This window comes from Amia ocellicauda, chromosome 14, assembly GCF_036373705.1.
Source record: "Amia ocellicauda isolate fAmiCal2 chromosome 14, fAmiCal2.hap1, whole genome shotgun sequence".
In the NCBI taxonomy this organism is placed as follows: domain Eukaryota; kingdom Metazoa; phylum Chordata; class Actinopteri; order Amiiformes; family Amiidae; genus Amia; species Amia ocellicauda.
Window position 1 is genome coordinate 25,232,592 of NC_089863.1, and position 27,331 is coordinate 25,259,922.

The 27,331-nt window shown below is 35.6% G+C and overlaps 3 non-coding genes across 3 annotated transcripts; 2 read left to right on the top strand and 1 right to left on the bottom strand.

Annotated features, from left to right (window-relative positions):
* Nucleotides 1-8,684: 8,684 nt before the first annotated feature.
* On the bottom strand, nucleotides 8,685-8,757 carry trnaa-agc (transfer RNA alanine (anticodon AGC)). Its single transcript has one exon. It is a non-coding gene; the product is annotated as a tRNA-Ala (tRNA).
* Nucleotides 8,758-9,078: 321 nt separating this feature from the next.
* trnar-ucg (transfer RNA arginine (anticodon UCG)) lies at nucleotides 9,079-9,151 on the top strand. The gene has a single exon. It is a non-coding gene; the product is annotated as a tRNA-Arg (tRNA).
* A 3,341-nt stretch (nucleotides 9,152-12,492) lies between these two features.
* trnaq-uug (transfer RNA glutamine (anticodon UUG)) lies at nucleotides 12,493-12,565 on the top strand. The gene has a single exon. It is a non-coding gene; the product is annotated as a tRNA-Gln (tRNA).
* Nucleotides 12,566-27,331: the final 14,766 nt, after the last annotated feature.

Sequence of the window (27,331 nt, forward strand, 5' to 3'; positions counted from 1 at the left end):
TGACTGGCTGAAAAATAATTTTACAGAACTTAAAACAGATGTTATAACCTTATTTACAATACATGTCCACAACCCGCTCTGAGTCAATGAAAATAATCTGAAGACTTACCTAAAAACTCGTTTAAATCGAAGTCGTTGATGTTGTTTCCGGACATTGTTGATCTTTAGGCTTAAATCGAAAGGTCAGTATGAGTCTGTCGAGCTGAAGACCAGACCTTCATACTTATACTGATGGCCGGATGCCGGATCTGTTTGTAAGGCATTGTTCTGGGCTGGCCTTTGTGCCGTCCTGTTACCAATTAACATATCAAAACCAACCAATAAAATGACCCTGCATCAATTTCAAATAGAAACCAAGATGGCGACGATCTCTCTCCTCTCTACTCTAAACTTTTATTAGAACCTTTTGGTCTCTCAAAAAACATTTTTAAGCATCAAGACCTATAGTCAATAAACACTAAGAATATTTCAGGCCTTTATACGCGCTAAAAAACAACCTGAGCCAAGAAAATAACTATAAAGATCTAAAATAAGTAGCGCTTTTACAGTGATTTTTTTTTTTTTTTAATAGCGATGCTTTGTTTGGTATTAAACAAGTCACAAACTACTCAGAACAGCGTTTATCCCCACAAAAGAGATATTTGGGTTTATTTTACAAAGCTTATAAATTATATCGTTTAAAAGTATTCTGAATGTTTTGAGACCACACGCCATGCCTACGTTTGTCTGAGCCCACCCCCGCCCCCCGTGGTGTGAGTGATTTAGCCTTGAGTGTTGTGATCTATTTAGCATTGAGTGATCAGTTGTTTTTATTTTTTAAATGATTCCTTATCATCAGGGATTGAGCCTGCTAAAATACCTTAAAAACATATCCTTATCTTAAGTCTAACTCTTATGAGCTTTAAGACCCTAGAATGTATTTAAGTAAAACGAATGAACACATTATGTGTGAGATAAAATATAACCACAGCTTTTTTTTTTTTTTTTTTTTTTTTTTTTTACAAAAACAATTAACCTATACCCACAAACACCCACACACACACACACCCTCTTTTTTAATTTTATTTTTAATTAAATTTGAGGGGAGAGACAGAGCCATATACATTGGGGTTAACATAAGTACCCTATGCAAAACAGGAATTGTTAGGACCTGTGACCATTACAGACAACAGAACTTGTTGATCTTATAAAATGATTGGGCGAGAGAGAGAGATATAGAGACAGACAGAGACAGAGACAGTGTGAATATGATAAACGCACTATTCAAAATGGCATTGTTAAGACCTGGGACCATTACAGACAACAGAACTTGTTGATCTTATAAAATGCTTGGGCGAGAGAGACAGAGAGAGAGAGACAGACAGAGACAGAGACAGAGACAGTGTGAATATGATAAACGCACTATTCAAAATGGCATTGTTAAGACCTGGGACCATTAAAGACAACAGAACTTGTTGATCTTATAAAATGCTTGGGCGAGAGAGACAGAGAGAGACAGACAGAGACAGAGACAGAGACAGTGTGAATATGATAAACGCACTATTCAAAATGGCATTGTTAAGACCTGGGCCCCTTACATGTATATTTAAAAAAGACCCCCAACCACTACAGGAAGAGCCGACCCATTCACACTCTACAGTTGACCAACAAGAACAACAAGAACAACCGGTTATGGGTGGCCTTGTTGTTCAGGGTTTTAGGGGTGTACACTTTCTGACGGATATGACGTAGGAATAATTAAGGAAATAACTCTAAAATCACGCCACCCAATTATGACGTAGGAATATTAATAAGCTTAGGGCATACGTCATAACAAAATAGGCCGCGCCCAAAAAACCCTACTATCTACTCAGGAATAAGTGTCTATTACTTATTTCGTGTAAAACAGGGACAAATATAAAAAAATGTAATCATTACTTATTGAAAAAAAATGGAAATAAGGAATGAGAAACCATTACTTAATGATCAAACGACATCAATCAGACATATAAAACAAGTAAACATTAACAAGAAATATGTATCCATAATACATTTATTGAGAAATCTTGAAAAAAATGGAAATATTTAATCATTACTTATTTTGAGAAATCACAAATAAGTAACACGTAAGCATTACTTAATATTTGAAACGTAAGCAATAAGAATTAAGGAATTAGTAACCATTACTCATTTTTTTTATAAATAAGGAATAAGGAATCAACTTCACGGAGGTGTCTGATAAGCCAACAATGCGTTGCACCTGGACGTGAGCCAGAAGATTGAGGGTTCGAGTCCCTTCGTGGTCGTCTTCTATGTTACGATGATGAAGTTGTGTCTCTCTCCTTTCTGGAGACGTTTAGAAGGGCCACTTGGTGTTCTAATGTTGCAGATAGCAGTGCTATGTTTGATAACCCTACCACAAACAGTTCATGCCCTGCACCTTGTATAGGGGTTATTCTTCACCAGCGAAATAATCCTTCTGTCTTCTGCCACAGTTGTTTTCCGTTGCCTTTTGGTGTCCTGAGCTCACCAGTGCGTTATTTCTTTTGAAGAAGTTGCCAAATAGTAGATTTTTCCAACAGCCAATGTTTTTGCTATCTCTCTGACCGGTTTTTTTGATTTCTAAGGCAAAACTGAAGACAAAACGCCACAAGAACAAAGAGGCACTACTAAAGACAGCTGAAGGCCTTGCAGAGCATCACCAGGGACTAAACCCAGCATCTGGTGATGGCTATGGGTTCCACACTTCAACATTCATTGACTGCAAAGGATCTGCAACCAAGTATTGAAACTAACAATTTAATTCAGGATTATGTTACTTTGTCCAAATACTTTTGAGCACCTAAAATTGGGGGGACACATATAGAAATGGATGTTAGTACCCTCAAATTAAAGATGAAAGACTACACTTAAAGAATATCTGGATTGTTTCGTTTGAAATCCATTGTGGTGTTGTACAGATCCAAAATGATGACAATTGTGTCACTGTCCAAATATTCATGGATCTAATTGTAGGTATGTTTTTCTTTTAAAATAGATTTTCTTTGTCTTTTAATGTTTATTCTTTTAAATGTACAATCAGTATCCTGTGTTATGTTTTGTACTTAATCTATGTTACCTTCAGTCCTTTGCTGTAAATGCTTTGGCAATAATTGCATAACCTCGCCATACGAATATAGCCCTTCTGAACTAGAATTTCACAAAACCGTATTCAATTATAATAATATTTGTTGTCAATGTAAATATATGACAAAATAAACCATTACTGTTACTATGATTATGATGCAGCTGTGTTGATTATTATTCTGGACTGACAACTGAAAGGTTGTTGGTTCAAAATCCTGTGTAGAGCACACTTTTACCAGATTGGGCGTTTTGCTCCATATTACCAAGTGAGACCATGCTAATATAATTTGCGTAACACACCGTACATATTGGGATAATGTAATAATTTCAGGCTAGTTGGTCATTAAGAAAAAGTGAAATAAAACGTACAGCCCTTTACATACATTAAAAATACTAGTATTAGTATTGTTATAATCAAGCCTAATGATAACAAATAATAAGCGGAGGAAAATAAACTAATGTGTGTAAGTAATTACAGTACTGTATCTACATGTGCCAGTGAGCATGCATGATGAATTAAAACAGACATAAATGAACAAACTGTAGCTTATCTAATAATGACATAAACATCATACCGGTGTCTAGTATTATTATTATTATGATTATTATGATTATTATTATTATTATTATTATTATTATTATTACTGTGATTATTATTATTATTATTATTATTATTATTATTATTATTATTATTATTACTGTGATTATTATTATGATGATGAGTATTATTATTATACCAGACAGGTATGAGATGGCTTATCAATGTAGTACACCAAGTAAAAAATAGGTTCAACACCATATATAATTTGATTACGGAAAATAAATATATTATTAAATAGTAGCGTAATATTCATCGTGGTACTCATCTGAAACTGAAAACAAAAAACAACATATCTTTATATAAAGCATAACATGCTTACATGAAGTGTAAGAGGAACTGGCTGTCTTGTAATCCGGTTGTTTATATTTTACTCCTGGAATTGCAGTCTTCTTGCAATTCCTTAGGTGTGTTTTTTTTCCACGAGACCATTTTGTAACTAATTCTGTATCCTCCTCCATGTTCAAGAACAGGTCGTACAGAAGTAGAAAGTGTCAACACATGTGGAAAGTCAATGAATGAGTCTACAGCATGCATGTCATGTAAATAGACTACAAACAAATTTGCGATTTTACTAAAGCTTAATGGAAGACACCATGTTACATGTAGCTTTATTGCTAACCGTGAAAAATAAACGTCATTTCCATAACATTTCCACAAACTTCAGGAAGTAGTATTTCATTTCTGTGTAGAAACGTACGCGTCTTACAAATGTATTAGCAACAGGGAAACGGAAATAAGTAAGCATTCCTTATGTTTTGACAACCGGGAAACAAAGAAGAAACAATTCCTTGTTTTCTGAGAACTGAAAACTGAAATAAGTAACCATTCCTTATGTTCTGAGATCCAGGAAACAAACAAGGAATAAGTAGCCATTGCTTGTTTCTTCATGAGTCTAGAAACAGAAAAAAATACTTATTTCATTAAAAAAAACAGGCAAACTGAAAAAGTAACCAACAACAAAACGTAGCAATCAGTAACCATCACTGTGTTTGGAAAATTGGGATACAGAAATAAGGAATAAGTAACCATTTCTTATTTTTTGGGAAACCGTGTTTCAGAAATAATAAACTATGTACATGTTCTTTGTTGAAAATCTGAAACCAGGAATAAGTGTCTATTACTTATTTCGTGTAAAACAGGGACAAATATAAAAAATTGAAATCCTTACTTATTGAAAAAAAATGGAAATAAGGAATGAGAAACCATTACTTATTGATCAAAAGACATCAATCAGACATAAAAAACAAGTAAACATTAACAAGAAATATATATCCATACTTCATTTATTGAGAAATCTTGAAAAAAATTGAAATATTTAATCATTACTTATTTTGAGAAATCACAAATAAGTAACACGTAAGCATTACTTAATTTTTGAAACGTAAGCAATAAGAAATAAGGAATTAGTAACCATTATTCATTTTTTTAATAAATAAGGAATAAGGAATCAACTTCACGGAGGTGTCTGATAAGCTGACAATGCGTTGCACCTGGACGTGAGCCTCCGCATCTGCAGCCTAAAGCAAAAAGAGTGAGCTGCACTGCCGAGACTGGCACACAAATACCTGGAGACTGGAGAATGCGGGCATCGATCCCGCTACCTCTCACATGCTAAGGGAGCGCTCTACCACCTGAGCTAATTCCCCTGCCCTCAGAGCTAAAGCCCACTTCTGCAGTCTTTACATGGAACGTCGAGAGTAAGTTCGTTCCTGTGCTTCAGGCAAGCTTGCATCCAACTGTGGACAACTTACTTTCCACTGTGACAGCCACTATGCCACAATACAAAAATGATTGTCAGGAGCAAAACTTTCAAACTGACAGAAAACTTCAAGGCCTGTCGTGTGACTTGATTTACATGAGCTACAGAAACGTTCATGAACATATGTATATAACTAAGGATTCATTCAGGTCGGCGTGGCGCATTCGCCTTCCTGAAACATGAAGGGCCGTGGCCCTGTACTGTTGAGGACTGCGAGACCTAATGGATAAGGCGTCTGACTTCGGATCAGAAGATTGAGGGTTCGAGTCCCTTCGTGGTCGTCTTCTATGTTACGATGACGAAGTTGTGTCTCTCTCCTTTCTGGAGAAGTTTAGAATGGCCACTTGGTGTCCCAATGTTGCAGACAGCAGTGCTATGTTTGATAACCCTACCATAAACAGGTGATGCCCTGCACCTTGTATAGGGGTTATTCTTCACCAGCGAAACAATCCTTCTGTCTTCTGCCACAGTTGTTTTCCGTTGCCTTTTGGTGTCCTGAGCTCACCAGTGCGTTATTTCTTTTGAAGAAGTTGCCAAATAGTAGATTTTTCCACAGCCAATGTTTTTGCTATCTCTCTGACCGGTTTGTTTTGATTTCTAAGGCAAAACTGAAGACAAAACGCCACAAGAACAAAGAGGCACTACTAAAGACAGCTGAAGGCCTTGCAGAGCATCACCAGGGACTAAACCCAGCATCTGGTGATGGCTATGGGTTCCACACTTCAACATTCATTGACTGCAAAGGATCTGCAACCAAGTATTGAAACTAACAATTTAATTCAGGATTATGTTACTTTGTCCAAATACTTTTGAGCACCTAAAATTGGGGGGACACATATAGAAATGGATGTTAGTACCCTCAAATTAAAGATGAAAGACTACACTTAAAGAATATCTGGATTGTTTCCTTTGAAATTCATTGTGGTGTTGTACAGATCCAAAATGATGACAATTGTGTCACTGTCCAAATATTCATGGATCTAATTGTAGGTATGTTTTTCTTTTAAAATAGATTTTCTTTGTCTTTTAATGTTTATTCTTTTAAATGTACAATCAGTATCCTGTATTATTTTTTGTACTTAACCTATGTTACCTTCAGTCCTTTGCTGTAAATGCTTTGGCAATACTTGCATAACCTCGCCATGCCAATACAGCCCTTCTGAATTAGAATTTCACAAAACTGTATTCAATTATAATAATATTTGTTGTCAATGTAAATATATGACAAAATAAACCATTACTGTTACTATGATTATGATGCAGCTGTGTTGATTATTATTCTGGACTGACAACTGAAAGGTTGTTGGTTCAAAATCCTGTGTAGAGCACACTTTTACCAGATTGGGCGTTTTGCTCCATATTACCCAGTGAGACCATGCTAATATAATTTGCGTAACACACCGTACATATTGGGATAATGTAATAATTTCAGGCTAGTTGGTCATTAAGAAAAAGTGAAATAAAACGTACAGCCCTTTACATACATTAAAAATAATAGTATTATTATTGTTATAATCAAGCCTAATGATAACAAATTATAAGCGAAGGAAAATAAACTAATGTGTGTAAGTAATTACAGTACTGTATCTAAATGTGCCAGTGAGCATGCATGATGAATTAAAACAGACATAAATGAACAAACTGTAGCTTATCTAATAATGACATGAACATCATTCCGGTGTCTAGTATTATTATGATTATGATTATTATTATTATTATTATTATTATTATTATTATTATTACTACTGTGATTATTATTATGATGATGATTATTTTTATTATAGCAGACAGGTATAAGATGGCTTATCAATGTAGTACACCAAGTAAAAAATAGGTTCAACACCATATATAATTTGTTTACGGAAAATAAATATATTATTAAATAGTAGCGTAATATTCATCGTGGTACTCATCTGAATTTGAAAACAAAAAACAACATATCTTTAAATAAAGCATAACATGCTTACATGAAGTGTAAGAGGAACTGGCTGTCTTGTAATCCGGTTGTTTATATCTTACTCCTGGAATTGCAGTCTTCTTGCAATTCCTTAGGTGTGTTTTTTTTCCACGAGACCATTTTGTAACTAATTCTGTATCCTCCTCCATGTTCAAGAACAGGTCGTACAGAAGTAGAAAGTGTCAACACGTGTGGAAAGTCAATGAATGAGTCTACAGCATGCATGTCATGTAAATAGACTACAAACAAATTGGCGATTTTACTAAAGCTTAATGGAAGACACCATGTTACATGTAGCATTATTGCTAACCGTGAAAAATAAACGTAATTTCCATAACATTTCCACAAACTTCAGGAAGGAGTATTTCATTTATGTGTAGAAACGTACGCTTCTTATAAATGTATTAGCAACAGAGAAACGGAAATAAGTAAGCATTCCTTATGTTTAGACAACCAGGAAACAAAGAAGAAACAATTCCTTGTTTTCTGAGAACTGAAAACTGAAATAAGTAACCATTCCTTATGTTCTGAGATCCAGGAAACAAACAAGGAATAAGTAGCCATTGCTTGTTTCTTCATGAGTCTAGAAACAGAAAAAATAATTATTTCATTAAGAAAACAGGCAAACTGAAAAAGTAACCAACAACAAAACGTAGCAATCAGTAACCATCACTGTATTTGGAAAATTGGGAAACAGAAATAAGGAATAAGTAACCATTTCTTATTTTTTGGGAAACCGTGTTTCAGAAATAATAAACTATGTACATGTTCTTTGTTGAAAATCTGAAACCAGGAATAAGTGTCTATTACTTATTTCGTGTAAAACAGGGACAAATATAAAAAATTGTAATCATTACTTATTGAAAAAAAATGGAAATAAGGAATGAGAAACCATTACTTATTGATCAAAAGACATCAATCAGACATAAAAAACAAGTAAACATTAACAAGAAATATGTATCCATAATTCATTTATTGAGAAATCTTGAAAAAAATTGAAATATTTAATCATTACTTATTTTGAGAAATCACAAATAAGTAACACGTAAGCATTACTTAATTTTTGAAACGTAAGCAATAAGAAATAAGGAATTAGTAACCATTACTAATTTTTTTAATAAATAAGGAATAAGGAATCAACTTCACGGAGGTATCTGATAAGCTGACAATGCGTTGCACCTGGACGTGAGCCTCCGCGTCTGCAGCCTACAGCAAAAAAAGTGAGCTGCACTGCCGAGACTGGCACACAAATGCCTGGAGACTGGAGAATGCGGGCATCGATCCCGCTACCTCTCACATGCTAAGCGAGCGCTCTACCACCTGAGCTAATTCCCCTGCCCTCAGAGGTAAAGCCCACTTCTTCAGTCTTTACATGGAACGTCGAGAGTAAGTTCGTTCCTGTGCTTCAGGCAAGCTTGCATCCAACTGTGGACAACTTACTTTCCACTGTGACAGCCACTATGCCACAATACAAAAATGATTGTCAGGAGCAAAACTTTCAAACTGACAGAAAACTTCAAGGCCTGTCGTGTGACTTGATTTACATGAGCTACAGAAACGTTCTAGAACATATGTATATAACTAAGGATTCATTGAGGTCGGCGTAGCGCATTCGCCTTTCTGAAACATGAAGGGCCGAGACTCTCCATTGTTGACGACTGCGTGGCCTAATGGATAAGGCGTCTGACTTCGGATCAGAAGATTGAGGGTTCGAGGCCCTTCGTGGTCGTCTTTTATGTTACGATGATGAAGCGGTGTGTCTCTCTCCTTTCTGGAGAAGTTTAGAAGGGCCAGTTGGTGTTCCAATGTTGCAGACAGCAGTGTTGTGTTTGATAACCATACCACAAACAGGTGATGCCCTGCACCTTGTATAGGGGTTATTCTTCACCAGCGAAATAATCCTTCTGTCTTCTGTCACAGTTGTTTTCCGTTGCCTCTTGGTGTCCTGAGCTCACCAGTGCGTTATTTCTTTTGAAGAAGTTGCCAAATAGTAGATTTATCCACAGCCAATGTTTTTGCTATCTCTCTGACCGGTTTGTTTTGATTTCTAAGGCAAAACTGAAGACAAAACGCCACAAGAACAAAGAGGTACTACTAAAGACAGCTGAAGGCCTTGCAGAGCATCACCAGGGACTAAACCCAGCATCTGGTGATGGCTATGGGTTCCACATTTCAACATTCATTGACTGCAAAGGATCTGCAACCAAGTATTGAAACTAACAATTTAATTCAGGATTATGTTACTTTGTCCAAATACTTTTGAGCACCTAAAATTGGGGGGACACATATAGAAATGGATGTTAGTACCCTCAAATTAAAGATGAAAGACTAAACTTAAAGAATATCTGGATTGTTTCCTTTGAAATCCATTGTGGTGTTGTACAGATCCAAAATGATGACAATTGTGTCACTGTCCAAATATTCATGGATCTAATTGTAGGTATGTTTTTCTTTTAAAATAGATTTTCTTTGTCTTTTAATGTTTATTCTTTTAAATGTACAATCAGTATCCTGTATTATGTTTTGTACTTAATCTATGTTACCTTAAGTCCTTTGCTGTAAATGCTTTGGCAATACTTGCATAACCTCGCCATGCCAATACAGCCCTACTGAATTAGAATTTGACAAAACCGTTTGCAATTATAATAATATTTGTTGTCAATGTAAATCTATGACAAAATAAACCATTACTGTTACTATGATTATGATGCAGCTGTGTTGATTATTATTCTGGACTGACAACTGAAAGGTTGTAGGTTCAAAATCCTGTGTAGAGCACACTGTTACCAGATTGGGCGTTTTGCTCCATATCACCCAGTGAGACCATGCTAATATAATTTGCGTAACACACCGTACATATTGGGACAATGTAATAATTTCAGGCTATTTGGTCATTAAGAAAAAGTAAAATAAAACGTACAGCTCTTTACATACATTAAAAATACTAGTATTATTATTGTTATAATCAAGCCTAATGATAACAAATAATAAGCGGAGGAAAATAAACTAATGTGTGTAAGTAATTACAGTACTGTATCTACATGTGCCAGTGAGCATGCATGATGAATTAAAACAGACATAAATGAACAAACTGTAGCTTATCTAATAATGACATAAACATCATACCGGTGTCTAGTATTATTATTATTATTATTATTATTATTATTATGATTATTGTTATTATTATTATTATTACTACTGTGATTATTATTATGATGATGAGTATTATTATTATACCAGACAGGTATGAGATGGCTTATCAATGTAGTACACCAAGTAAAAAATAGGTTCAACACCATATATAATTTGTTTACGGAAAATTAATATATTTTCAAAAAGTAGCGTAATATTCATCGTGGTACTCATCTGAAACTGAAAACAAAAAACAACATATCTTTATATAAAGCATAACATGCTTACATGAAGTGTAAGAGGAACTGGCTGTGTTGTAATCCGGTCGTTTTTATTTTACTCCTGGAATTGCAAAGTCTTCTTGCAATTCCTTAGGTGTGTTTTTTTTTCCACGAGACCATTTTGTAACTAATTCTGTATCCTCCTCCATGTTCAAGAATAGGTCGTACAGAAGTAGAAAGTGTCAACACATGTGGAAAGTCAATGAATGAGTCTACAGCATGCATGTCATGTAAATAGACTACAAACAAATTTGCGATTTTACTAAAGCTTAATGGAAGACATCATGTTACATGTAGCTTTATTGCTAACCGTGAAAAATAAACGTCATTTCCATAACGTTTAAACAAACTTCAGGAAGGAGTATTTCATCTATGTGTAGAAACGTACGCTTCTTATAAATGTATTAGCAACAGGGAAATGGAAATAAGTTAGCATTCCTTATGTTTTGACAACCGGGAAACAAAGAAGAAACAATTCCTTGTTTTCTGAGAACTAAAAACTGAAATAAGTAACCATTCCTTATTTTCTGAGTTCCAGGAATCAAACAAGGAATAAGTAGCCATTGCTTGTTTCTTCATGAGTCTAGAAACAGAAAAAAATACTTATTTCATTAAGAAAACAGGCAAACTGAAAAAGTAACCAACAACAAAACGTAGCAATCAGTAACCATCACTGTATTTGGAAAATTGGGAAACAGAAATAAGGAATAAGTAACCATTTCTTATTTTTTGGGAAACCGTGTTTCAGAAATAATAAACTATGTACATGTTCTTTGTTGAAATTCTGAAACCAGGAATAAGTGTCTATTACTTATTTCATGTAAAACAGGGACAAATATAAAAAATTGTAATCATTACTTATTGAAAGAAAATGGAAATAAGGAATGAGAAACCATTACTTATTGATCAAAAGACATGAATCAGACATAAAACACAAGTAAACATTAACAAGAAATATGTATCCATAATTCATTTATTGAGAAATCTTGAAAAAAAATGAAATATTGAATCATTACTTATTTTGAGAAATCACAAATAAGTAACACGTAAGCATTACTTAATTTTTGAAACGTAAGCAATAAGAAATAAGGAATTAGTAACCATTACTCAATTTTTTTATAAATAAGGAATAAGGAATCAACTTCACGGAGGTGTCTGATAAGCTGACAATGCGTTGATCTTGGACGTGAGCCTCCGCGTCTGCAGCCTACAGCAAAAAAAGTGAGCTGCACTGCCGAGACTGGCACACAAATGCTTGGAGACTGGAGAATGCGGGCATCAATCCCGCTACCTCTCACATGCTAAGCGAGCACCCTACCACCTGAGCTAATTCCCCTGCCCTCAGATGTAAAACCCACTTCTTCAGTCTTTACATTGAACGTCGAGAGTAAGTTCGTTCCTGTGCTTCAGGCAAGCTTGCATCCAACTGTGGACAACTTACTTTCCACTGTGACAGCCACTATGCCACAATACAAAAAGGATTGTCAGGAGCAAAACTTTCAAACTGACAGAAAACTTCAAGGCCTGTCGTGTGACTTGATTTACATGAGCTACAGAAATGTTCTTGAACATATGTATATAACTAAGGATTCATTGAGGTCGGCGTAGCGCATTCGCCTTTCTGAAACATGAAGGGCCGTGGCCCTGTACTGTTGAGGACTGCGTGGCCTAATGGATAAGGCGTCTGACTTTGGATCAGAAGATTGAGGGTTCGGGTCCCTTCGTGGTCGTCTTCTATGTTACGATGACGAAGTTGTGTCTCTCTCCTTTCTGGAGACGTTTAGAAGGGCCACTTGGTGTTCTAATGTTGCAGACAGCAGTGCTATGTTTGATAACCCTACCACAAACAGTTGATGCCCTGCACCTTGTATAAGGGTTATTCTTCACCAGCGAAATAATCCTTCTGTCTTCTGCCACAGTTGTTTTCCATTGCCTCTTGGTGTCCTGAGCTCACCAGTGCGTTATTTCTTTTGAAGAAGTTGCCAAATAGTAGATTTTTCCACAGCCAATGTTTTTGCTATCTCTCTGACCGGTTTGTTTTGATTTCTAAGGCAAAACTGAAGACAAAACGCCACAAGAACAAAGAGGTACTACTAAAGACAGCTGAAGGCCTTGCAGAGCATCACCAGGGACTAAACCCAGCATCTGGTGATGGCTATGGGTTCCACTCTTCAACATTCATTGACTGCAAAGGATCTGCAACCAAGTATTGAAACTAACAATTTAATTCAGGATTATGTTACTTTGTCCAAATAATTTTGAGCACCTAAAATTGGGTGGACACATATAGAAATGGATGTTAGTACCCTCAAATTAAAGATGAAAGACTACACTTAAAGAATATCTGGATTGTTTCCTTTGAAATCCATTGTGGTGTTGTACAGATCCAAAATGATGACAATTGTGTCACTGTCCAAATATTCATGGATCTAATTGTAGGTATGTTTTTCTTTTAAAATAGATTTTCTTTGTCTTTTAATGTTTATTCTTTTAAATGTACAATCAGTATCCTGTATTATTTTTTGTACTTAATCTATGTTACCTTAAGTCCTTTGCTGTAAATGCATTGGCAATACTTGCATAACCTCGCCATGCCAATACAGCCCTTCTGAATTAGAATTTCACAAAACCGTATTCAATTATAATAATATTTGTTGTCAATGTAAATATATGACAAAATAAACCATTACTGTTACTATGATTATGATGCAGCTGTGTTGATTATTATTCTGGACTGACAACTGAAAGGTTGTTGGTTCAAAATCCTGTGTAGAGCACACTTTTACCAGATTGGGCGTTTTGCTCCATATTACCCAGTGAGACCATGATAATATAATTTGCGTAACACACTGTACATATTGGGACAATGTAATAATTTCAGGCTAGTTGGTCATTAAGAAAAAGTAAAATAAAACGTACAGCCCTTTACATACATTAAAAATACTAGTATTATTATTGTTATAATCAGGCCTAAAGAAAACAAATAATAAGCAGAGGAAAATAAACTAATGTGTGTAAGTAATTACAGTACTGTATCTACATGTGCCAGTGAGCATGCATGATGAATTAAAACAGACATAAATGAACAAACTGTAGCTTATCTAATAATGACATGAACATCATACCGGAGTCTAGTATTATTATTATTATGATTATGATTATTATTATTATTATTATTATTATTACTGTGATTATTCTTATTATGATGATTATTATTATTATAGCAGACAGGTATGAGATGGCTTATCAATGTAGTACACCAAGTAAAAAATAGGTTCAACACCATATATAATTTGTTTAAGGAAAATTAATATATTTTCACATAGTAGCGTAATATTCACCGTGGTACTCATCTGAAACTGAAAACAAAAAACAACTTATCTTTATATAAAGCATAACATGCTTACATGAAGTGTAAGAGGAACTGGCTGTCTTGTAATCCGGTTGTTTTTATTTTACTCCTGGAATTGCAGTCTTCTTGCAATTCCTTAGGTGTGTTTTTTTTCCACGAGACCATTTTGTAACTAATTCTGTATCCTCCTCCATGTTCAAGAACAGGTCGTACAGAAGTAGAAAGTGTCAACACGTGTGGAAAGTCAATGAATGAGTCTACAGCATGCATGTCATGTAAATAGACTACAAACAAATTGGCGATTTTACTAAAGCTTAATGGAAGACAACATGTTACATGTAGCTTTATTGCTAACCGTGAAAAATAAACATCATTTCCACAAACTTCAGGAAGGAGTATTTCATTTCTGTGTAGAAACGTACGCTTCTTATAAATGTATTAGCAACAAGGAAATGGAAATAAGTAAGCATTCCTTATGTTTTGACAACCAGGAAACAAAGAAGAAACAATTCCTTGTTTTCTGAGAACTAAAAACTGAAATAAGTAACCATTCCTTATTTTCTGAGATCCAGGAAACAAACAAGGAATAAGTAGCCATTGCTTGTTTCTTCATGAGTCTAGAAACAGAAAAAAATACTTATTTCATTAAAAAAACAGGCAAACTGAAAAAGTAACCAACAAGAAAACGTAGAAATCAGTAACCATCACTGTATTTGGAAAATTGGGAAACAGAAATAAGGAATAAGTAACCATTTCTTATTTTTTGGGAAACCGTGATTCAGAAATAATAGACTATGTACTTGTTCTTTGTTGAAAATCTGAAACCAGGAATAAGTGTCTATTACTTATTTCGTGTAAAACAGGGACAAATATAAAAAAATTTAATCATTACTTATTGAAAAGAAATGGAAATAAGGAATGAGAAACCATTACTTATTAATCAAAAGACAACAATCAGACATATAAAACAAGTAAACATTAACAAGAAATAAGTATCCATACTTCATTTATTGAGAAATCTTGAAAAAAAATTAAATATTTAATCATTACTTATTTTGAGAAATCACAAATAAGTAACACGTAAGCATTACTTAATTTTTGAAACGTAAGCAATAAGAAATAAGGAATAAGTAACCATTACTCATTTTTTTAATAAATAAGGAATAAGGAATTAACTTCACGGAGGTGTCTGATAAGCTGACAATGCGTTGCACCTGGACGTGAGCCTCCGCGTCTGCAGCCTAAAGCAAGAAAAGTAAGCTGCACTGCCGAGACTGGCACACAAATGCCTGGAGACTGGAGAATGCAGGCATCGATCCTGCTACCTCTCTAAACGAGCGCTCTACCACCTGAGCTAATTCCCCTGACCTCAGAGATAATGCCCACTTCTTCAGTCTTTACATGGAACGTCGAGAGTAAGTTCGTTCCTGTGCTTCAGGCAAGCTTGCATCCAACTGTGGACAACTTACTTTCCACTGTGACAGCCACTATGCCACAATACAAAAATGATTGTCAGGAGCAAAACTTTCAAACTGACAGAAAACTTCAAGGCCTGTCGTGTGACTTGATTTACATGAGCTACAGAAACGTTCATGAACATATGTATATAACTAAGGATTCATTCAGGTTGGCGTGGCGCATTCGCCTTCCTGAAACATTAAGGGCCGTGGCCCTGCACTGTTGAGGATTGTGTGGCCTAATGGATAAGGCGTTTGACTTCGAATCAGAAGATTAAGGGTTCGAGGCCCTTCGTGGTCATCTTCTATGTTACGATGATGAAGTTGTGTCTCCCTCCATTCTGGAGAAGTTTAGAAGGGCCACTTGGTGTTCCAGTGTTGCAGACAGCAGTGCTATGTTTGATAACCCAACCACAAACAGGTGATGCCCTGCACCTTGTATAGGGGTTATTCTTCACCAGCGAAATAATACTTCTGCTACAGTTGTTTTCCGTTGCCTTTTGGTGTTCCTGAGCTCACCAGTGCATTCTTTCTTTTGATGAAGTTGCCAAATAGTAGATTTTTCCACAGCCAATGTTTTTGCTATCTCTCTGACCGGTTTGTTTTGATTTCTAAGGCAAAACTGAAGACAAAACGCCACAAGAACAAAGAGGCACTAAAGACAGCTGCAGGCCTTGCAGAGCATCACCAGGAACTAAACCCAGCATCTGGTGATGGCTATGGGTTCCACACTTCAACATTCATTGACGGCAAAGGATCTGCAACCAAGTATTGAAACTAACAATTTAATTCAGGATTATGTTACTTTGTCCAAATAATTTTGAGCAACTAAAATTGGGGGGACACATATAGAAATGGATGTTAGTACCCTCAAATTAAAGATGAAAGACTACACTTAAAGCATATCTGGATTGTTTCCTTTGAAATCCATTGTGGTGTTGTACAGATCCAAAATGATGACAATTGTGTCACTGTCCAAATATTCATGGATCTAATTGTAGGTATGTTTTTCTTTTAAAATACATTTTCTTTGTCTTTTAATGTTTATTCTTTTAAATGTACAATCAGTATCCTGTATTATGTTTTGTACTTAATCTATGTTACCTTCAGTCCTTTGCTGTAAATGCTTTGGCAATACTTGCATAACCTCGCCATGCCAATACAGCCCTTCTGAATTAGAATTTCACAAAACCGTATTCAATTATAATAATATTTGTTGTCAATGTAAATATATTACAAAATAAACCATTACTGTTACTATGATTATGATGCAGCTGTGTTGATTATTATTCTGGACTGACAACTGAAAGGTTGTTGGTTCAAAATCCTGTGTAGAGCACACTTTTACCAGATTGGGCGTTTTGCTCCATATCACCCAGTGAGACCATGCTAATATAATTTGCGTAACACACCGTACATATTGGGACAATGTAATAATTTCAGGCTAGTTGGTCATTAAGAAAAAGTAAAATAAAACGTACAGCCCTTTACATACATTAAAAATACTGGTATTATTATTGTTATAATCAGGCCTAATGAAAACAAATAATAAGCGGAGGAAAATAAACTAATGTGTGTAAGTAATTACAGTACTGTATGTACATGTGCCAGTGAGCATGCATGATGAATTAAAACAGACATAAATTAACAAACTGTAGCTTATCTAATAATGACATAAACATCATACCGGTGTCTAGTATTATTATTATTATGATTATTATGATGATGATGATGATTATTTTTATTATTATTATTATTACTGTGATTAATACTATGATGATGATTATTATTATTATAGCAGACAGGTTTGAGATGGCTTATCAATGTAGTACACCAAGTAAAAAATAGGTTCAACACCATATATAATTTTTTGAAGGAAAATAAATCTATTATCAAATAGTAGCGTAATATTCATCGTGGTACTAATCTGAAACGGAAAACAAAAAACAACATATCTTTATATAAAGCATAACATGCTTACATGAAGTGTAAGAGGAACTGGCTGTCTTGTAATCCGGTTGTTTTTATTTTACTCCTGGAATTGCAAAGTCTTCTTGCAATTCCTTTGGTGTGTTTTTTTTCCACGATACCATTTTGTAACTAATTCTGTATCCTCCTCCATGTTCAAGAACAGGTCGTACAGAAGTAGAAAGTGTCAGCACGTATGGAAAGTCAATGAATGAGTCTACAGCATGCATGTCATGTAAATAGACTACAAACAAATTGGCGATTTTACTAAAGCTTAATGGAAGACACCATGTTACATGTAGCTTTATTGCTAACCGTAAAAAATAAACGTCATTTCCAAAAACTTCAGGAAGGAGTATTTCATTTCTGTGTAGAAACGTACGCTTCTTATAAATGTATTAGCAACAGGGAAATGGAAATGAGTAAGCATTCCTTATGTTTTGACAACCGGGAAACAAAGAAGAAACAATTCCTTGTTTTCTGAGAACTGAAGACTGAAATAAGTAACCATTCCTTATTTTCTGAGATCCAGGAAACAAACAAGAAATACGTAGCCATTGCTTGTTTCTTCATGAGTCTAGAAACAGAAAAAAATACTTATTTCATTAAAAAAACAGGCAAACTGAAAAAGTAACCAACAACAAAACGTAGCAATCAGTAACCATCACTGTATTTGGAAAATTGGGAAACAGAAATAAGGAATAAGTAACCATTTCTTATTTTTTGGGAAACCGTGTTTCAGAAATAATAAACTATGTACATGTTCTTTGTTGAAAATCTGAAACCAGGAATAAGTGTCTATTACTTATTTCGTGTAAAACGGACAAGTATAAAAAATTGTAATCATTACTTATTGAAAAAAAATTGAAATAAGGAATGAGAAACCATTACTTATTGATCAAAAGACATCAATTAGACATAAAAAACAAGTAAACATTAAGAAGAAATATGTATCCATAATTCATTTATTGTGAAATCTTGAAAAAAATGGAATTATTTAATCATTACTTATTTTGAGAAATCACAAATAAGTAACACGTAAGCATTACTTAATTTTAGAAACGTAAGCAATAAGAAATAAGGAATTAGTAACCATTACTCATTTTTTTTATAAATAAGGAATAAGGAATCAACTTCACGGAGGTGTCTGATAAGCTGACAATGCGTTGCACCTGGACGTTAGCCTCCGCGTCTGCAGCCTACAGCAAAAAAAGTAAGCTGCACTGCCGAGACTGGCACACAAATGCCTGGAGAATGGAGAATGCGGGCATCAATCCCGCTACCTCTCATATGCTAAGCGAGCGCTCTAGCACCTGAGCTAATTCCCCTGCCCTCAGAGATAATACCCACTTCTTCAGTCTTTACATGGAACGTTGAGAGTAAGTTCGTTCCTGTGCTTCAGGCAAGCTTGCATCCAACTGTGGACAACTTACTTTCCACTGTGACAGCCACTATGCCACAATACAAAAAGGATTGTCAGGAGGAAAACTTTCAAACTGACAGAAAACTTCAAGGCCTGTCGTGTGACTTGATTTACATGAGCTACAGAAACGTTCTTGAACATATGTATATAACTAAGGATTCATTGAGGTCGGCGTGGCGCATTCGCCTTCCTGAAACATGAAGGGCCGTGGCTCTCCCTTGTTGATGACTGCGTGGCCTAATGGATAAGGAGTCTGACTTCATATCAGAAGATTGAGGGTTCTAGTGTCTTCATGGTCATCTTCTATGTTATGATGACGAAGTTGTGTCTCTCTCCCTTCTGGAGAAGCTTGGATGGGCAAGTTGGTGTTCCACTTTTGCAGACAGCAGTGCTGTGTTTGATAACCCTACCACAAACAGGTGATGCCCTGCACCTTGTATAGGGGTCACTCTTCACCAGCGAAATAATCCTTCTGTCTTCTGCCACAGTTGTTTTCCGTTGCCTTTTGGTGTTCCTGAGCTGACCAGTGCGTTCTTTCTTTTGAAGAAGTTGCCAAATAGTAGATTATTCCACAGCCAATGTTTTTGCTATCTCTCTGACCGGTTTGTTTTGAATTCTAAGGCAAAACTGAAGACAAAACGCCACAAGAACAAAGAGGCACTAAAGACAGCTGCAGGCCTTGCAGAGCATCACCAGGGACTAAACCCAGCATCTGGTGATGGCTATGGGTTCCACACTTCAACATTCATTGACTGCAAAGGGTCTGCAACCAAGTATTGAAACTAACAATTTAATTCAGGATTATGTTACTTTGTCCAAATACTTTTGAGCACCTAAAATTGGGGGGACACATATAAAAATGGATGTTAGTACCCTCAAATTAAAGATGAAAGACTACACTTAAAGAATATCTGGATTGTTTCCTTTGAATTCCATTGTGGTGTTGTACAGATCCAAAATTATGACAATTGTGTCACTGTCCAAATATTCATGGACCTAAATGTAGGTATGTTTTTCTTTTAAAATAGATTTTCTTTGTCTTTTAATGTTTATTCTTTTAAATGTACAATCAGTATCCTGTATTATGTTTTGTACTTAATCTATGTTACCTTCAGTCCTTTGCTGTAAATGCTTTGGCAATACTTGCATAACCTCGCCATGCCAATACAGCCCTTCTGAATTAGAATTTGACAAAACCGTATTCAATTATAATAATATTTGTTGTCAATGTAAATATATTACAAAATAAACCATTACTGTTACTATGATTATGATGCAGCTGTGTTGATTATTATTCTGGACTGACAACTGAAAGGTTGTAGGTTCAAAATCCTGTGTAGAGCACACTGTTACCAAATTGGGGGTTTTGCTCCATATCACCCAGTGAGACCATGCTAATATAATTTGCGTAACACACCGTACATATTGGGACAATGTAATAATTTCAGGCTAGTTGGTCATTAAGAAAAAGTAAAATAAAACGTACAGCCCTTTACATACATTAAAAATACTAGTAATATTATTGTTATAATCAGGCCTAATGAAATCAAATAATAAGCAGAGGAAAATAAACTAATGTGTGTAAGTAATTACAGTACTGTATGTACATGTGCCAGTGAGCATGCATGATGAATTAAAACAGACATAAATTAACAAACTGTAGCTTATCTAATAATGACATAAACATCATACCGGTGTCTAGTATTATTATTATTATGATTATTATTATTATTATTATTATTATTACTGTGATTATTATTATGATGATGATTATTGTTATTATACCAGACAGGTATGAGATGGCTTATCATTGTAGTACACCAAGTAAAAAATAGGTTCAACACCATATATAATTTTTTTAAGGAAAATAAATATATTATCAAATAGTAGCGTAATATTCATCGTGGTACTCATCTGAAACTGAAAACAAAAAACAACATATCTTTATATAAAGCATAACATGCTTACATGAATTGTAAGAGGAACTGGCTGTCTTGTAATCCGGTTGTTTTTATTTTACTCCTGGAATTGCAAAGTCTTCTTGCAATTCCTTAGGGTTTTTTTTTTTTCCACGAGACCATTCTGTAACTAATTCTGTATCCTCCTCCATGTTCAAGAACAGGTCGTACAGAAGTAGAAAGTGTCAACACGTGTGGAAAGTCAATGAATGAGTCTACAGCATGCATGTCATGTAAATAGACTACAAACAAATTGGCGATTTTACTAAAGCTTAATGGAAGACACCATGTTACATGTAGCTTTATTGCTAACCGTGAAAAATAAACGTCATTTCCATAACATTTCCACAAACTTCAGGAAGGAGTATTTCATTTCTGTGTAGAAACGTACGCTTCTTATAAATGTATTAGCAACAGGGCAATGGAAATAAGTAAGTATTCCTTATGTTTTGACAACCAGGAAACATAGAAGAAACAATTCCTTGTTTTCTGAGAACTGAAAACTGAAATAAGTAACCATTCCGTATTTTCTGAGATCCAGGAAACAAACAAGGAATAAGTAGCCATTGCTTTTTTCTTCATGAGTCTAGAAACAGAAAAAAATACTTATTTCATTAAAAAAAACAGGCAAACTGAAAAAGTAACCAACAAGAAAACGTAGAAATCAGTAACTATCACTGTATTTGGAAAATTGGGAAACAGAAATATGGAATAAGTAACCATTTCTAATTTTTTGGGAAACCGTGTTTCAGAAATAATAAACTATTTACTTTTTCTTTGTTGAAAATCTGAAAACAGGGACACATATTAAAATTAGTATTCATTACTAATTGAAAAAATGTTGTGCTTATGTTCCTTTTGTCTGAGGGTACTGACACTGAATGCACAATTTGTACCTTTATTTGTCATTTAAAACCAGTGGAAAGTTTTTAAAGTTGTTAGCTATAGCTAATAGTTTGTTAAATTAAATTGTCCAGTTCACGTGGGGAAAAGAGAACTAATTAAATACCCTATAGCCCTCCACACAACAATTTGTGAGTCTGATACAGTGCAATTCAGGCATATTGTATATTCCACAATTGGCACATCAAAGTTTCACCAATAACATAATGACAGATGTATTCAACATGTTTTATCTCTCCACATTTATAAATATATGAGGATGATGTCGGATCATATTGTGAAAAATTCATTACATAGCCTCTTTAATATGGAGGATAATCAATGCCAAAATTTAAAATAAATGCAGAGAGAAAATAATAAATATATAAATAAATAAATGTTGAAATAAATAAATGAAATAAATAAATGTTGAAATACATGTTGAAATAAATGAATGAACAAATAAATGAATAAATGTGAAAGAAATAAATAGACATTTCTGTATTTATGTCTGTATGAATTTTGTATTTAATTAATTTTAGCAAGTTTAGATCGAGTCCTCTATGGGCATGGGAGCAATATCAAGGTAGTTTTACCTATTTGGCAAGTACTGAAAAAGTATTTACTTTTCACATAAAATATTTTGTAATATTATGTAATCCTCACAGTATGCAACCTACTGTGAAACTGCCAAATTAAAAGATTATCTTTGTTTATTACAAAACCAATATCGGCAATGTTCTTCATTTCCTCCCTCTCAGATCACTGAGGAAGACAGACATTACATTGGACATGAGGTTGGCCTTGCAGTGGAGTATATCCACTCCAAAAACATAATCCACCAGGACATCAAGCCAGCTAATATCCTGGTGAGTGTTTGTTTCAGTCCACTGGCATAGTCAAAATCGCATTTCTGATAATTACTTTATACCATGTTGTAAATGTGTTTTGCCAAGAAACAACTATGTGGCTGGACTACTTTGTATAATGTAAAAGATTTAAAGTTACAGCAAGCTTTTAAACTTTATTTTCAGTACATATGTACCACATATTTTTAAGTAAATTATTTTCACTAAATGTATACCAAGTATGTTAAGAAATAGTACATGCATACATTGTTTTTTACATGGAGGGATGCTCCAAGAAGGCACTGCTTACAGACTTGGGGGCTTGCAAATATTTGTGATACAGTTTCTCTGAGAGTGGGAAGCAGATCTATTACACAGGTTGTAGGTCCACAAGGTGGAACATCTCTGTATATGGCACCAGAATGCTTGATCAACTTCATGCAGCCAACAGAGAAATCAGATGTTTGGTCTTTGAGTGCAACATTCCTTGAGCTGTTTTCCGACAGTTTTCCGTGGAATGTAAAAAATTGCAGGGAGCTTAGTAAGCTGCTGCTACTGACGGAGGCTGAACCACATGGCTTATCTAACCTTAACGCGCCCCAGAAAACCATTGTTTGCCCCTGTCTGAATTAGAAATGTGATCTGAGACCTCATGCTTCAGAAGTTGTTCAGATGTTTAAGAAATTAGACATTATCAACCTAGGGCAACATTATGGCTTCAGTTGGTGACATGCATATCCAGTCTACAAGGGGGGAGAGAAAATGTTAAAAATGGATAACACAGTAAGAACAGTTAGTAAAAAAGGTCCTATGTGTTGACTATTTCCATTGATCCAATGTTTTGATCAAACCTGTGTGTACTATAGGCGCAGATAAATGTTAAAAAAATGTTTCATTGTTTAATTTCAGATTGTTGATGTAATTTGCTAAGGTTAAATAAAACGTATATACTGTATTGTGCTTTTCTTGTATGTATTTAAAACATAAAAAAAAAGGTTTACTACCCTTGACAACCTGTATACAAATCTTAATTTTAATTGCCCTCCACCACAAGTCTACTGTAGCAAGCGCATGCCTCAGAAAATGTTGATGAAGCAGGTGCATTTAGGTTTCCTACAGCCAACATCATTCTTGTACTCAACAACATATAAGAAGCTGTGGCTTCTTCAACTGTGAAACATCCCCGAAAATGTGAATGCTCAAGCACTGAGTTACAGATCTGCCTAAACGCATCATTTGCAACAGACTCTTCTTCAGGGCATGTGAATTGCTCAGCATACATGAGAAGATCATCATCAACTGAACACAGCATGTTGGTTGTAGAACCGTGTGGAAAATAAGTGGAGAAGTCGCAGAGATAAAGCAAATAGAACTTTAATCGAGCCAGCTCAGAAGCTCCACGTCAGAAATAATTCCTTCAGTGAGACTTAATGTTTACAAACATGAGTATAACTTTATAGGAAAAATGACGTAACATCTTATGGCCGTTCATCCAATCAGAAGATACAGGTCCGGGTCCGTTTTACGATCTGTCCTCCCGTGAAGAGGTGATGGATCCAAAGCAGATGTCCGTCTTTGATGTGCACTAGGAAGATGCGATCCCATGGTCGCCATTTAACTAGTGTCAATCGTTCCTTAACAGAAACAATTCCTGCCTATCTGGAGAAACGATTAAGTCATAAACAAATTCTCAGCAGACATCTGTAGGCTATTTCGGCACTGTGTAATCTTTCATTACTGACGGGAGTTTCTAACAAATCGACCTTGTTGACCCTTTACTTGTCCTGCTAAATCAAATCTGCTCAGTCTGTATACAAAACTACTTCTAATGCTAGTATTAATATAAAACATTATATAATAATCACAAAAACACTTTCTTCAACTTCCTATATAGAGTCTTCACACCGCTTCGTCATTGTAACATAGAAGACAAGCACGAAGGGACTCAAACCCTAAATCTTCTGATCCGAAGTCAGAAGCCTTATACATTAGGCCACGCGGTCTTCAACAGGGGAGGGCCACGGCCCTTCATGTTTCAGGAAGGCGAATGCGCCACGCCGACCTGAATGAATCCTTAGTTATATACATATGTTCATGGACGTTTCTGTAGCTCGTGTAAATCAAGTCACACGACAGGCCTTGAAGTTTTCTGTCAGTTTGAAAGTTTTGCTCCTGACAATCCTTTTTGTATTGTGGCATAGTGGCTGTCACAGTGGAAAGTAAGTTGTCCACAGTTGGATGCAAGCTTGCCTGAAGCACAGGAACGAACTTACTCTCGACGTTCCATGTAAAGACTGAAGAAGTGGGCATTATCTCTGAGGTCAAATTAATTCAAAAACAAAGACTAAATGTAGCACTACACTAATTATACAAAAGGGAAAAACTAATTAAAATTCAACTCTAGATCAACAAATCAAAGACAAATCACTTCTGTGACCAAATCAAAGACCATGGGATCGCATATGGTAACACACAAATCGTTAAACAAAAAAAAAGTTATAAACACATTGACTACAATACCGGTTAGTAAGACGAAGGTGAGTCTCTCATTAGTATTGTTAGTCACACATTAAATAACTACGCAGGTTAGTATTTAATGTCAGGTAACTTCTCGTTATATATATATATATATCAGTCTCATTTACGTTTAGGTGCCGAGAAAGATCCTATCATTACTTGTTACCACAATTTCCCTTAACTGATTATTATTGAATGATTAAGGATAGGCAGGGCCACCAATAATCTATTGTCTGTCTATTAACTTGTGTCAATTTCAGACTAAACAGTTAAACAGGAATGAGAAGATATTTCTCGGCGTTGACAGATTTTATTTCTAAAATTATCAACAAAACAGTTTAATGCAACACACATTTATATTTAAGAAAACTAAATGATATTACACATTCTAGAGTTATGAATCACAGATTAACATTTCTAATTGATTTCTCAAATGTCATGAATCATGAACTCCAAACTGTTAAACTTCTGGTTCAGGTGAGAGAGAGCGAGAAAGAGACTGTGCGCTGTTCTTTGTAGTCTGTCAGATCAATAGGTGATTGGTTCTTGAGTTCTTGAGATTGGATTTCGGTTTCAGCCCCCAGTGTCCTATTGGAGGGGGGCTTGATTTATGACTGATGTCAATCCATGCCATCTTTTGGAAATGCCGGTTGGCATCCACTCAAAGAGTTTTTATCACCTACAGGCCCCTTTCTCCAGACATCTCATAGCAGAATTCCAAACTATTTGGCCTCTTCTCGGTGCCATCCTCCCCAAAACTGTCACTTTGATGCAAACCAGTTCCAAGCTGATGAGCTACGGAAATCTGATAACTTTGGGGGGGGAGAGGTCTTCTTTAGATCAGTGCTTCAGCTCACAGCCCAAACGCTCTTATCAAAATACACCCAACATAACGCTACATACCCCCTTTCTTGAATGGGACTGAGGTCGACTAGGACGTTATCCCCTTCAAGACAAAATAAGACGTTAAGCATTTATCTCAAAGTTATGTAACAGAATTCAACAGTGGACTTCACCATTCATGACCCCGAGAAATCAAAGAAAACAAACTAATAGTTCATTATTTAAGCAGAATGTATTCCAATCAAATTGACAATCCTATACTAGCACATATACAGGTTACATATTATAACACAAGTACATTAAAACAAAAAAACTATTGGTATTAGTATTACTCAGGATTGAGTATGGTTACTGACAGTAACCAATATGTGGAAGTTGATTAACAGAGGGAGGTGACTGGGAATTCAAGTGTTATTCAGGCACCTGACCTTCACTATATCTATAATAGTTGGTAGGGACCTGGGTTCGAATGGTTGGCTTACATGGTAAGCAGGTGCCCCCTTTAGGGACATGCACAAAAATGGTCTCATTGGGAAGTTGTACCTTGGTGGCTGTATCATATCTGTCATTCAATTCCACCTGCTTTGGTGATTCAACTTGAGCCCACAACCTGTTCAATAGATCCTGACCAATGATCAACTTCTCTGTTTCAAATTTGGAAATATAAACTGGATGAACCAACTTAATCTTCCCAAAGGTGAACTCTAACAACGCCATTCGAGTGAGCTGTGCCTTAGTCTCTGTGTAACTTGTAATGTTCACACTACAAGCTTCCACTTTCAGTCGTTGGTCTGAGGTTTCCATAATTTGTTTCAGGTTGCCAAATGTGGTGGCAGACATTAAACAAATTTCAGCCCCAGTGTCCAACAAGGCTTCACACTCCCACACATTCTCAATGGTCACTTCTATGTAAACTTGCTTGGCTCTGCCTCTCTGTGTCAGATCACCCAGTAACATCACCAAAGGTTCAGGCAACTTCCCCCACTGGGAGGTCCCAGTGGGCTGATGTGTCAGAGAAACCCCCCAGCTGTTCCTCACATCCAATCAAAAACACGGAGGCGGGGACAGGGGGTGGTTCCAGAGCTAGTCATGCCTCAGGTGGCGAGTCCGACCCTTTACCCTGGCTACTAACTTCCAGTTTGGGAAGAGGGGGCAAAGGGAGCAGAGCTAAGCGTAGCAGTAGCTCAGAAACTGCAACATTGCTCAGAGACTGAGTTAACCCAACTGGGCTAGGAGCAGATTTCTTTC